Below are 13,462 nucleotides of genomic sequence, written 5' to 3' on the forward strand. Positions count from 1 at the left end.
TTTTGCAGCCACTGTTGGGGAGGGTGAGGAGGATACTCAGTTTGTTGAAGTCTACCTTTTAGCATTCGATGTCACTAAGTATCTCGAAATGAACCTTTAAAAGTTGTGTTGCACCTGGAACTAGTTCTTCCAATAACAGATCAGGTTGGGTTATGTGTAGTAATTGTACTTAACCTAAAATTATCATTACAGTGTTTAGAACACTGTTTTTCAACCTTGGGGTCAGGACCCCACGTGGGGTCGCCTGGAATTCAATTGGGTTCACCAAAAATTTCTAATAATTTATTAAAAAAAAAAAAAAAAATACGGTGAATTGAGAGAGACAATCCCAATACACAAAAGACATGACAAACTGTGAAGCTAAAACTGAAGCACTGTGGTACTGTTTATCTTTCAAATGTTCACTGTGGTCGGTTTAAGATGCTGCAGCTCTTTCATAATTCCTAGTTTGAGTTCTTGTTTGTTCAGTATTAATTGTCAGCCTTGTAAATCCAAGCTGGACTGACTATATGTCATGCCAGATGTTAGTCTGGTTTTGTCTGTCTTGTGTGTTCTTCTGCCATTTCCTGTTTTATTTTGTTAAGTTCTCCTCATGTGTCATGTCTGGGGTCTTTGCTTCCTTTCCCTAATCTGTGTCACCTGTGTGATTACCTGTCCCTGCCCTGATTTGTTCCACCTGTGTCTCATTGTCTTCCCTCCCTTTTGTGTATTTAAGCCCTGTGTTTTCCCCTGTTCGTTGCCAGTTTGTATTTTCCCTGTGAGATACTTACCAGTGTTTTTTGGATCCTGTCTGTCTGTCTGTCTGTCTGCCTGTCTGCCTGTGTATGACCCGGTTTGCCATCTCTGTTTTTCTCCTGTTGCCTTATCCCTGTCTGTACTTCAGCCTCCTACTGACTACGTGTGTTCGACCTTATCACCTGTTTATCGCCTGATCCTCATGTCCTGTTGCCTTTCCGTCTGCCTGCCCGTGTATGACCTGGTTCTGCCACTGACCTCCCTCTGCTTTTCCCTAGTCAGATTCCCGATGTGCTCTACCGATCCGGACTGTGGGTTTTCGTCTCCGGTCTGGTTTACTAACCCAGAGAAGAACCCGGGGCTCATTGTTCTCAAGATTTTGTTCATCATCATTATCAGTGAACTGTCAGTGAGCTTGGTGTTTAATAAACACTGTGAACTTTTACATCTGTCTCTGGGTCGTGCATGTGGGTTCAGTCTACGTACTCTGTGCATTACACTACATATATTCTGACCAAGGAAAATGAAATTCTCACTTTGTGCAGTAATCTACACTTGGCTTTTCTGCCTCTGTCCATAATAATATACATTATATAACCCAAATGTCATCTAAAATTAACGCTTATTTGCAACATAGTATAGCAAACTATTACATGATAAAAAACAAATAAATTTTAGCAAAAAAAAAAAAATTGTCTCCGTTTTGAATGTCTGGGGTCACCAGAAATTTGTGATGTTAAAATGGGGTCACGAGCCAAAAGAGGTTGGGAACCACTGATTTAGAATAAAAATTTCTGACCCTTAACCCAAATATGTCAGTGTGCTGTATTACAGAGATATAAACAGAATCTGTTCCCATCCACAGACCGATGTGTGACTGATAATGATAATAAAAAATACATTTTGAAATGGTTTTGGTTTGTCATTGATTCTAAATTATATACTGAACACAGAGAAGATGTTCAGTGATAATGCAATGAGGCAGTAGGTATGATTGGTTACCTTGTTTTTCCTTTGGTAAACTGGACATTTTCTTTGGGATTGCGGTTGGTGTACTGGAAATGTGTGCCTATGTAACTCAAGTGTTTTTATTCAAGAATAATTATTTTTCCACAGTTGATGGACTTAAACAGTTTCTCTATCTGGAGACAACTTCCCCGCCCTTTCACAAGAAGTGAGAGAGAGAAAAAGAGGGAAACTACTCCAAATACAAGTACTAACAGTGGATATAAAAAAAACACTGGATTATAAAATCCTGTTTCACTCACCACAGTGAAAGGCTGAGAATCCTTCACTATGAAATCCACAAGAGCCAATATTACATGATATTCATAGCATACTTCGTCTTACCTTCTATATATATAGTGAGAGATCTGCTAGTAAAGGACATCTCACAGGGATATGAAGAACACGAATACAACTGAAAAGATAAAGACCTTATCCTGCTGGAGGGTTGAGGTCCCTCTGGTCCAGATCTGAGGATGAGAGGAGAGATGATGTTGTCTCTCATAAAAGTGTAGATAATTGTAAAGAACATAGAGACCCCCTGCTAATCCCCATTCTCACAAAGATCTCAAAGGGAACAGCATAAAGTGAAGGTGCCAAATACAAACACACCTGGTTTTGCTGTTGACGGGTTAGACCAAAGTCTCTAAATGCAGGGTGACAGTAGTTCTCTCAGGTTCATGGCTACTTTCTGTTTCCTGGTTTGTATTTCCTAGAACAGTACAAACACAAAAATGTACGATATGCTATTAGGTCTAAATGTGAAGGTAATGCACAATAAACCGACATTGCACACGCGTCAAATACTCAGAGCATATTTGCCCTCACAATTTCAAACCATTGCTCACCACCATCTACACCTATAAAATAAGATAAAAATAATAGAAATGAGTTTTAAAAATATGCTAAATATAGTCTTACCTTCAACCATATTTTAAAAAATGTCAATGTTGTTCAAGCACATTTGTGCATTCGTGCCCAACACCAGATCTTTAGGCAAAATGAGTTCGGCCTCCTTGTGAGGATATTCGAGCAGGAGCAAAGGCCTCCAGTCAACTGCGTGGAGCTTCTCTATCTGAAAAAACAAACAAACAACAAAAAACCCCATTTTTAACCCAATTATAAAAGAAACAGAATAAGAATACATAAGTGCCATGAAAGCCACACAATTTAAGCCTTAACCTAAATTAGTTCTTCTACATCACAGGTTTCCAAAAGCGGCAGATGGATAAAAGTTTGAACCATTTTAAAAACACAGACATACTCTGAACATCAAATCTTGTGATTTTTTTTTTTTTACACTGAATTTCATCAGTGAGTTTTCCTTGTTGAACCAAACAAGTAGACTTAAATCACACTATTGTACATAATAATCTCATAGTGATCCTTTTCACCAACTCATGCTGTTCCATAAAGACATAAATATGTAAACTAATGCTGACAAAAAATGATTTCCTCAGTGAGTAGCATATTAAGAACATTTTATGTTGAAATACAGTGTAAATATAATATATCAAAAGGTTTGACTGACTGATCATTTATTTCAAGTTCATCATTTTAAAGATACACACACACACATACACATACACATACACACAAACACACACACACACACACACACACACACACACACACACACACACACACACACACACACACAGAGGAGCCTGGTTTCCACAGCAGGGCTAAGTGGTCATAATCAGATCCACAACAGACCTGTGACTGTAACGTGATTGGCTCACATTTAACAGGAAGGATTATAAACAAAAAGCAAGGACAAGAAATCTTTTAGTTCTACAACTGTAGTGCAATTCTCCCCCAAAGAAAGGATATAGAAGCATTATCAAAAACAGCATGTTGGGTGCTTTCTATTGCCTTGCCATATGACATAAACCTGTGAGGATTTACTAACTTTTGTGAAACATAAGTAAAATATTTAATTTACTGCTATAAGGCTTCCTAAATATGTTGTGGCAATGTATAAATTCATGCAGTTTTTTGTTTTTTTTTTTTATTTCAAATTGCAAACAACAAACAGACATGCAAATGTACATTTCTCAAATAAATAAATCTGTGAATAAATTAAGTTATAGCTAAATCAAAAGAATAACTGCATATTTAAAACTTTCAAGAAGACCTTTGTTAAGCAACATTACATTACTAGGTTAAATTTTACATATATTCTTCATTGCACTGGGTTGTGTTGGGTTTTTTTGTTTTTGTTTTTTTAATACACAGCCATTCTCACCTCCTCATTTGACCCCCACCCTGCCATGTGTCAGTGACATACAAGTCAAATTCACTGTTAGGGCCAATGAAGCTCATCATTAAGCAAGGTTTCTGAATATGTTTCTGTACAGTGAATGCACCATGTAGATTGTGTGTATTTTAAACACACGTCTGCTGTGCTGGACGTGATTTATTTTGTAACACTGGCTAGTGTCCAATTAGGAGGATTTAACTGTGAACGGGTCAGCGGGGACACCAGGCTCAGCTCATTTCATACAGTGACAAGGGAAAAAAGAGATCCAGGCCTAATGGTGCGACAGATGCACAATAGGGCTTTTTAATGGTTTATACAATGTTATTTAATTTGTCCTGTGTAAAAAATGTCAATCCTTTTCACCCATAAAGACCCAAACATCCACCGTGGACCAAAAGCATTTACTGATCTAAACTGTTTAATACCTGTTGATCCACTAATCCTATCAATACATGTAAATAATTGGTGTAAAATGCAGTTTGTCATCTTTTCATGGTCATCAGATATGACCCATTTGGACGTTCAGAGGCTTTGGAAACACTGTCATCTTCTACAACATCAATTCACCAGTAAAACCCATGGAGTTTGGTAAAACAGTGGATAGAGACACTTGTTTTATGTTCAGTTAATGATATATTTTACTGAAAAAATCACATTTTCCTCAATTTTTTCTGTTTTTGATATAAATAATGAAGTATCTGAATTGCCTTATATGGTCTGAGTCCATAGGTTTGGCATGCTTAGATGTCCCAAGGGACTAATGGTATGTGCACCTCCAAGGCTGGGGAAACCAGATAACCTTTTTGGTCGAACCAGGTATCCTTTTCAGATATGCCAGATATCCTCTTTTGTCACACCAATATCCTTCCTTTGTTTAACCAGATGTTCAGAGACATTTTATGTAAACCACAGACTTATGTAACTGGCCAAATACTCTCCAAGCAGACCATAGTGCCTGTTTGATGATGGACTTTTTTAATAAAATCTTTTACACAATCAAGACGGTGTCAGCGGAGCCTTCTTCATCATCCTCACATCATCACTTTTTGGTACATGACAATAACCTTCAAATTTAATCTCAGCTTTTATGAACATATATATATGATCAGTACATTAAAAATACCTGATTTTCCAACATGATATCATGACTTGCGTAAATAGACACAACACTTTTAATTGGCGTGTTATCTGTACACATTATGCTTTCCACATGTATGTTCACACCGTTCCCCTTATCCAACCTGAAGTGATGTGTCAAATATCACACACTGAGAGTTAGGTGTATTGTTATGTGAACCGGAAATCTTGGCGTAAATTGGCATACGATCAAATGGTGTTGAATAACACATGAAAGGTCGAAAATGCGTACGTATAGCATGCCGAATGTCATAAGAAATGGCATTACATACGGCGCCATTTAACGAGATCAGTCTCTGATTTTCACTGGAAAAATGCAAAATACGCAGGATTACTTTACAATAAATGGTGATAAATCACTTAGGAAATGTTAAATTTATAGAAAAAAATCCTTTGGGAATTGTCACAAAAGTAGCACTGGGTCTTTATAGGTTAATCGTAGATACTTAATTGGAGAAACTATTACCCCCCTTTTCCCTCTGTAAAGACAGACTGGTATTATTAGACTTAAAAATGGTGGACAGTCAGGTATAAAGAGGATATACCTTTTAAACAAGTTAATCTAAGCCTCATGTGTCCTAAGAATGCATATTTTACATTTCATCTTAAAATACCACATACATGTTTTTTTTCCACTTTCCCTTTATACTCCAACAGACTGATTTACTGTCTGTTGATATTTATGTAAAAAGCTGCCAGTGATCACGCCCCTTTCCTGTCAGTGCCATGGATACCATCATGCAGACACCCTGGTAAATCATCCAGAGCATCAGGATGGCTCTGGTGGTTCTGCAGGACTGAATAACGGTGGTGAATATACAGCTGTAATCTCACAAATACAGATTTCCAAACAGTTTGTTTCCAGAACAGAAAAAGGCTGTGTATATTTCAACAGCAAGTCAGTATTTTTGATAATTTTGTATTATATTCAGAGCATCCGAACTTGGCTATTATTGGAAAAAGAAATGAAAGTATTTTTCAATATGTCCCCTTTAGATTCAAATAATCCCCTTTTGGTATTTACAGCCCAACATCATTAAAACAATACTGTGACCTTTGATTTTTAATGCAAAGAACACATACACTCTGTTTAGACTTGGTTTTAAAATTAGGTTTTAGTGACATAAATACAAGTGAACACACACTCTGACATCTATATATTCATCATATATTTCCATAATGTCTTGGAGATCACTTGTGTTTTCATTTTGTTACATCCAGCGATATTTTAGCTCATAGAACCATGCACAGAGACTGCCAGATTTGTCTCAAACAGGCTCACTAAGGCTTGGACTAAGGTGCCAAGGATGCCACTGGACATGGACATTGGCATAAATCATTTGAATTAGACCTTTCCTGCTGTGATTGTAGTCACAAGTGTCATAACCAATGGCAGAATTTAGCTGTACAACAGGTGTTGAAAGAACCAGCATGAACACAACCACTTGTAATGTGGTATCCATGTTGAAATAACAGGTGGATTACATTTTATTTTCTTTCAGAAATTTAATATTTCAACACAACCCTGCATTTTCTGAATTAATGCTCTGTTCCCATGGCCTACATTTTACAAAATATCCACCCTAAAACACAAAAATGACCACAAACTGCTATAAGCATTCAACCAAATGACAAATATGTTTAACATAAGTGTTGGTTTGACTTGTTGAAGCGTATTCTTATATTGATTTTCCCACAATAAAGGTATGTGTGTCCAAGATTAGATTAGATTAGATTAGATTAGATAGAACTTCATTGACCCTTTACACACAAAAAAAAATAAAACAAGAAAATAGCAAAACAATAACTATAACAAAACAGTAATGAAAAATTGAAATTGCACATGGGAAATTACCAGTAGAAACAACAAGTAACAAAGGAGTAATAATAAAGAAGTAATAATAGTAATAGTAATAGTAATAATAATAATAATAATAATAATAATAATAATAATAATAATAATAATAATAATAATAATAATAATAATAATGATAATAATAATAATAATAATAATTACACTACTATTAATAATAACAATAATAAATGGCTTATTATGTTCTGATATTCTTCTATAAATGACAGACAGACAGACAGACAGACAGACAGACAGACAGACAGACAGACAGACAGATAGATAGATAGATAGATAGATAGATAGATAGATAGATAGATAGATAGATAGATAGATAGATAGATAGATAGATAGATAGATAGATAGATAGATAGATAGATAGATAGATAGATAGATAGATAGTGTAATAATTACAGGATAAACGTTATAATAAAGTGATAACAGTAATGGTAGTCATAAGAACTGTATAAGTAATATAAGTATCCAAGTAAGTAAGTAGTAATACTACTACTACTACTACTACTACTACTACTGATAATAATAATAATAATAATAATAATAATAATAATAATAATAATAATAATAATAATAATAATACACTCACTAATACATCCATATCACCTGTATTTCATGTGTTTGGTGCATGTTCATTACACAAAGTAACATTAGACATTGTTGACATTGGTATGACATCAGTCTTTTATAATCTCTCTTCCCATTTGAACTTTCCCTGTTCAAATGGGTATACAATGTTTTTTTTTTTGTTTTGTTTTGTTTTTTTATTGTCACTGAGGAAAATGTTTCAAAGATCTCAGTTTTAGTTACCTATGCCTCTTTTTGTATGTGGATTAGAGGTCCAAATGAAAAGGAAACTGTTGAAATTGTCTGTGAGGCTGTAGATGGGGCAAACAACATGCTCAGCAGAATTTTTCTGTACAAAAAAAATCTGCATTGTAGGACATAGCCCTGAAAAACAAACTTCAAGAACTAATTCAAATGGACGACACCAGCTGTTCATCAAAGCTTCAACATTTGATCTTTACATCTTCATACATGGAGGCATTTCATTGCCATATCCTATCAAATATGACATTTATGGTTTGTTTGGTTTTTTTGTATCAGTTCAGTGCAGTAATATTATTTGGACACATATGCACAGATGCATAACTATTCATATTTACCATTATACAGTCTTTTCCAGCTCTCCCTATTACAAAAACATCTGCAATATTTCTGTGTTCTGTGGAATACCCCCTTGGATTTTTTGTTCCCAAAATGAAAGTGTGAATAAAATAGCTCAGTGAAAGTCTTTTTGACTTCTTTTCTTAAAATTGAAATTTACAAACTATCAAACAGGGAAAATATTCCAGTTTTTGTTGCTGTTTCTAATCCATGGACAAAGCTTTAGAGCCATCTTTCAACTCTAACCAGGTAAGTGTTTACTTAAATAAAAGGTTGACTTGTGTGTGAAGTATCTCTTTAAAGCAGAATGAATGTGCTTCTATTATTAGGGTTAATTTTTCAGTGAAAAGCCCACCTGGCTCTTGAATAAATGCAGTGCACAGCTCAGACCCTCCTGCACCTTTTCGAGTGGCTTTCTGTGGTACATTTTTGTGGCTGAATATCTCCCTAAACTCCAGCGTTAGTCTTAATCTAATCATTATTTCATTAGTAAAGTGAATTGTGGGACAAATTGTTAACCAGTACAAAGCACACACTCAGTACCCACTCGTATGTGAGTCTTGGTCAGAGATAGTGGGAGGCTAATTTGGGAAGTACAAGACAGCTACAGAATCTAATTTGCAACAGATCAGACAACTACTCTATTAGACATATGCAGCTCTGGCAGGTTGCAGCTCTGTGGCCCTGTGTCACACTGGGACTTATTAACATCTGCAGACGGCTCATCTGAGCCCCATGACAGCAGTATAATAAATCTATGCTGCTCTAAAAACCTTTGTAGCTCCATTTTTACAAATAAAGATTGATCTTTTGTGAAAAGATCATGGCATTACCATTATCTGACAGACAGACTGATGCTAAAAGAGCATGAAAAATAACACTGATCCTCAGTTTGACCTCACATCCTCCGAGAACTTGTTTGAATGTTTGAGACAAAGTGGAAGGACTTCTTTTTCTGCAGAGGGTTCAAGAGCAGGTACCTCGAAGTGCTTCACAATAAAAGAAAGAAAAGCAATTTAAAGATTTAAATTAAATGTGGACGTTCACACACAAAAGTAAAACATAACAAAACGAAAGTGTAGGCCACACGAGCTTGTTCTTGAGGTTTTTAGGTGTTCGCAGATCTTAAAGGTCTAATATGTAACCATTCTCATGCTCAGTCCTTGTACTGACTGAATGTTCGCAGTGGCTTCTTTACCACATGTAACACACAAGCCAACCTGCCCTGAGTACAGTATGACAGTATGACTGTACAACAACTGTCTGGAGTCTATCTATCTATCTATCTATCTATCTATCTATCTATCTATCTATCTATCTATCTATCTATCTATCTATCTATCTATCTATCTATCTATCTATCTATCTATCTTTATTTATATAGCTCCACATCATAACAAAAGTTATCTCATGACACTTTACATTTAGAATTGGTTAATCCTGTTTATACAACTTGGACTGACTCCATTCAACACAAGTCATCAAACTTATGCTGCATTCCAGGCAACCCGTAACTCGTGTTTTTCCAAACCAGTTCAAAAACCAGTTCAAAAACCATCTGACCAGTGAAAAGGCACTGGAATGGCAGTCAAACCCGTGAACTCGTACTAGATTGATGTACTCCCAGTTCCGAGTTCTGATGTCGCATAGCAATGGCAGTCCCCATGGATGTGGTGTTTATGCAAATTGTTTATCAAAACAAGGTATTGCTCTGACATTATTTATCTGCAAATGTTCTGCATAATCAGCGGCTGCTCTAGCATTAGCTAGTTGTCAGTCCATTGAGTGCAGAATAAATTAATACCAAATACGTATCTGAATATATAAATAACATAACATAAAAGGTAGAACAGCTTCTCTTTCCTTATGCACCATTTTTACTCCTCTGTTTCCTTCAAATAAGCAAAGAGCAAGCACCATTGGTGATAGAATTGATTGTAAATGAGCATAATACAGTCCACCATGCTGGTTTGTTTACATCTAGCTACTACAATTCCTTACACTCAGGCAGTTTGGCGTGACTTGCCTGGAACATTACAAAGTTGTGAATGGCCTGGAATGCAGCATAAGGTACTGACCATGAACGTATGGAACTGTGTTGTACCATAAGGGTTCATACAATTATACAAGACATTCTTATTATATTGTATTGATAAATTAAAGTCAGTATATATAGAAATAAATAAATATATATTTAGCTATTTTTAGTGTAGGTAGATCATTTGGACTCTGAAAAAGTGTGGACACCCCCAAGCTAGGCTGTGATGTGTCACCAGCAGGTGGCCCTGTAGGCTACATAACTTGTGGTTCTGATAAACCAGGAAGAAGTAGAGCAGTCTTTTTTTTTTTTTTTTCAAGGATGAGTCAGAGGAACAATTTAGTGTCCTCTGTGACCTTTTTCACACTTGCTGGAAATACATAATCATCATGGATAACGACTTCCTGCCAAGTGTCAATACAGTGGGGACTTCTGTTTTTTGTGACATTTCATGTTTGATGTGGGTTCTTGTACGTGGTGTCATAATCCAGTTATCCCCAAACCCTAACCCTAAGACATAGAACGTGACCCCGGCCCAGGCGAAATGCCACAAGAAATAGGAGTGCCCAACACAACGAGACAATATGGATAAGAGGGCAACCCACCTGACCGATTTGCCAAATATTACATTTACTGATGTTGCAAGAGTCATTGAAACTCCGTAACCAAAAAGAACAAAATCAATAAAGGGCACAAAATTTTTCCACAAGGAATTTGTCCATAAATATCAAGTTAAGTAGAGAGTGATCAGGCTGTTGCTGAACTGCTGGCTAGAATGACAAGTCATTAGCATGTTTACTTAGACATAATTTATGTATAATGTACAGTCAACCTTACTAAAGCATTATAGTCTACTTTGAATGAAGCATCATGGCATCAGTTTGTTCTGTTTAGGGTTGTCCAAGTAGAGGTCTTCTATGTAGTGACAGTAATGTTAGCCCAATGCTATCATCAGTTAACCTTTTATTCGAGTAACATTTGTGTTTATGTACGTGTGTGTCTGTCATCTTAGTATCAAATGTACTAGACGGGCAGGTTTTTGTGAGAGTTAGGTTTAGTTAATAGTTAATCTTCCTGCGTTAAATGTCTGCTGGAGACCAGTGGTGGCTGCTTGTCTTTCAGAGAGGGGAAGCTCATTATCGGCTTACATAAAAAAAAAACCTGTCAAGTTATTTAAACATAAATTCGGCCCTCTGTTCCTTTTTAAGATAATGGCCAGTAACTATCTACAAAACGATATTAAACTTGAACAAGAAATGATTAAATTATGTAACTGAAACAAGAAAACACTGAAATGATGTTAAATTGAAACAAGGAAGTACAATAAGTGTGTTTTATTTACAGTGCAAGAAATGAACAAGTAATTTCGTAGTGGTTTCTCTCTCGATTTCACAAGTAGAATGATCAACAGTATTAAACTGAACTCTGTCAAGTGAAGGAGTAGATCTCAAAATAGCTGTCAATCAAAGGGGATTCAGCCTTTTGACTGATCCTCCAATCAGCAAGTGGAAGCCCAGCGTCCAGCCCAGCCGAGGTCCACCCACAGCTCCATTCACCCCCAAAGACGCTGAGCGTCCGGAGGTGGGACAACATCGTGGCATTTATCCAATTACCATCCAGTTTTGAGGCAATGAAAAAAACTGTTCCACTCAGTCCCATTGGAGTGCATGGACGCTGAGCGTCTACAGGCAAATGCATTAATCATAGATCGTATGAGAAAACAGCGCAACGGGAATGTATGAGAAGTGAACAACATCGAGTCCGTTGATTTGTGATAAAGCTGATTCTGAACAAACTCGTCTTTGAGATGAACGTGTTCTAACACATTTGTAGTCAATGAAACGTCAGCACAACCGTACATATTTAACCATTTAATTTTCGTAATTTTAGGGGAAGCTGAGCTTCCCTTGCAGTCTATGAGAAATGGCCTCTGCTGGATGTCGGGGCCTAGATTTTACGGTGAGGATGAAAGAAGCACAATAACCCTGTAGATTTATAAAAATTTATTACAAAATAATGTTTCAAATCGAAGTGAACAACCAACAATAATCAGCAATGATCAACACACAGATTCAGAGATAAAGTCTTGCTGTCCGGCCAAACAGGGTGCAGTCTGCCAAGACTGGACAGACACATAGAAGTGACTTGACTTCTTCCCTGGAGTCTTGGTGCTTTATCGCCTTACAGGTTTTCCCAGGATCATCACAGGTTTTCCCTGGATCATCACAGGTTTTCCCAGGATCCTCTCAGGATCCCCTCATATAGTTATGATAGTGTTTATTATGTAGTTCCATAGATGTTCTAGTTCAGTTATCTGTGCATCAACTGCATCCATGTGTCTCCCCTTACCTCCTCCCTTCTCCCCCTCTCCCCCAGTCTCTCTCTATCTCTATCGCTCTCTCTTTTCTCTCCTTTACCCTCTTTAACCCCAACTTGTCAAGGCAGACAGCCATCCTCCAGGAGTCTGGGTCTGCTCGAAGTTTCTGCTGTTAAAGGGAAGTTTTTCCTCGCCACTGTCACCAGTGACAAGTGTTTGCTCCTGGAGGATTCTGTTGGGTTTCTGTAAATTGGCTTAGAGTCTGGTTTTGACCAACTCAATATGTAAAGTGTCATGAGATAACTTTTGTTATGATTTGGCGCTATATAAATAAAATTTGATTGATTGATTGATTGATTGATTGATTGATTGATAGAAGTCAAAGAGCCTTTATACTGTGCAGGTGACGTAAGCATGTTTACCTAAGTTCTATAACATGTCCCTACAGTATCTGGTATTGACTAGATTTTATTGATTTGCTCAGTATCTTCAGCATAGCAAGTACAGAGTCTAAAATCATCAGAATGACAAGTACAAAGTTTAGACAAAATGAATCAGCAATGATTTGTTTTCCTTCCACAATGGAGACATACGTACTACCCTTTTTAATCACAAACTTTGGTCCCTCATCCCACCGGACTGCCTTAATCTATTTCCATCTAACTTCACTGATCACAGGAAAAGAATGAAAAGACAGACATGGCTGCTTTTGGGCATAACAAGAGCAACCTGGAACGCAACAAAAACTCTTGTTCTTCGCCTGTGCCGTTGTTGCCCTGATAGGCGAGGATGTAGAATTCCGCAATGATTGTGTATTTCCGGTCAAAAATACGGAAGTTGTGAAAAAGGTCGATTAGTTTACACTACTTGATGAAGAAGAGGAAGGAACAGAAGGTTTAGTGGCATCTATAAGAATCTTATCAGCACTTAGGC

This window comes from Sphaeramia orbicularis, chromosome 7 (genome assembly GCF_902148855.1).
Source record: "Sphaeramia orbicularis chromosome 7, fSphaOr1.1, whole genome shotgun sequence".
NCBI classification, from domain to species: Eukaryota; Metazoa; Chordata; class Actinopteri; order Kurtiformes; family Apogonidae; genus Sphaeramia; species Sphaeramia orbicularis.